Source organism: Saimiri boliviensis, chromosome 5, assembly GCF_048565385.1.
Source record: "Saimiri boliviensis isolate mSaiBol1 chromosome 5, mSaiBol1.pri, whole genome shotgun sequence".
Classification (NCBI taxonomy): domain Eukaryota; kingdom Metazoa; phylum Chordata; class Mammalia; order Primates; family Cebidae; genus Saimiri; species Saimiri boliviensis.
Window position 1 is genome coordinate 108,578,472 of NC_133453.1, and position 1,160 is coordinate 108,579,631.

General features: G+C 48.4%; 1 non-coding gene across 1 annotated transcript; it reads right to left on the reverse strand.

Moving 5' to 3' along the window:
- Window positions 1-295: 295 nt before the first annotated feature.
- LOC120368213 (U4 spliceosomal RNA) lies at window positions 296-436 on the reverse strand. The gene has a single exon (XR_005582410.1). It is a non-coding gene; the product is annotated as a U4 spliceosomal RNA (small nuclear RNA).
- Window positions 437-1,160: the final 724 nt, after the last annotated feature.

The following is a 1,160-nucleotide window of genomic DNA, read 5'->3' on the forward strand; positions in this document are numbered from 1 at the left end:
CTCACATTTCAAAACCAGTCATGCCTTCCCAACTGTCCCCCTAAGTCTTAACTCATTTCAGCATTAACTCAAAAGTCCACAGTCCAAAACCTCATCTGAGACAAGGCAAATCCCTTCCACCTATGAGCCTGTAAAATCAAAAGCAAGCTAGTTACTTCCTAGATACAATGGGGGTACAAGTATTGGGTAAATACAGCCATCCCAAATGGGAGAAATTGAGCAAAACAAAGGGGTTACAGGGCCCATGCAAGTCCAACATCCAGCAAGGCAGTCAAAAAAATTTTTTTAAATTCAGTCTCCATGGAGACTGCTAAAAATTGCCAACACTGACTATATTTCAAGTCGTCATAACGGGATATTGGGAAAAGTTTTCAATTAGCAATAATCGTGCCTCAGATAAACCTCATTGGCTATGATACTGCCACTGCACAAAGCTGGCAGTCAAAATTTAAAGGTCCAAAATGATCTCCTTTGATTCCTGATCTCACATCCAGGTCTTGCTAATGCAAGAGGTCAGTTCCCACAGTCTTGGGCCGCTCCACCCCTGTGGCTTTGCAAGGTACAGCCTTCATCCTGGCTGCTTTCATGGGCTGGCATTGAGTGTCTGCAGCTTTTTCAGGTGCATGGTTCAAGCTGTCGGTGGATCTACATGCAGCTTTTCCAGGTGCATGGTGCAAGCTGTCAGTGGGTCTGGAGGACAGTGGTCCTCTTCTCACAGCTTCACTAGGCAGTGCCCCAGTAGGGATTCCGTGAGGGGGCTCCTACCTCATGTTTCCCTTCCACACTGCCCTAGCAGAGGTTCTCCATGAGGTCCCCGCCCCTGCACAAACTGCTGCCTGGGTATCCAGGCATTTACATACATCCTCTGAAATCTAGACGGAGGTTTCCAAACCTCAATTTGTAACTTCTAGGCACCCATAGGCTCAACACCAAGTGGAAGCTGCCAAGGCTTGGGGTTCTGCCCTCTGAAGCAACAGCTTGAACTGTACCTTGGCCTCTTCTAGTCATGGACGCACTGGCTGAGACTCAGGGCACCAAGTCCCTAGACTACACACAGCAGACGGACCCGGGGCCTGGTCCACGAAAATGTTTTCATGGACCAGGCCCAGGGTTAGAATATAGCATTTAAATATGAGTATTGGCCGGGCGCGGTGGCTCAA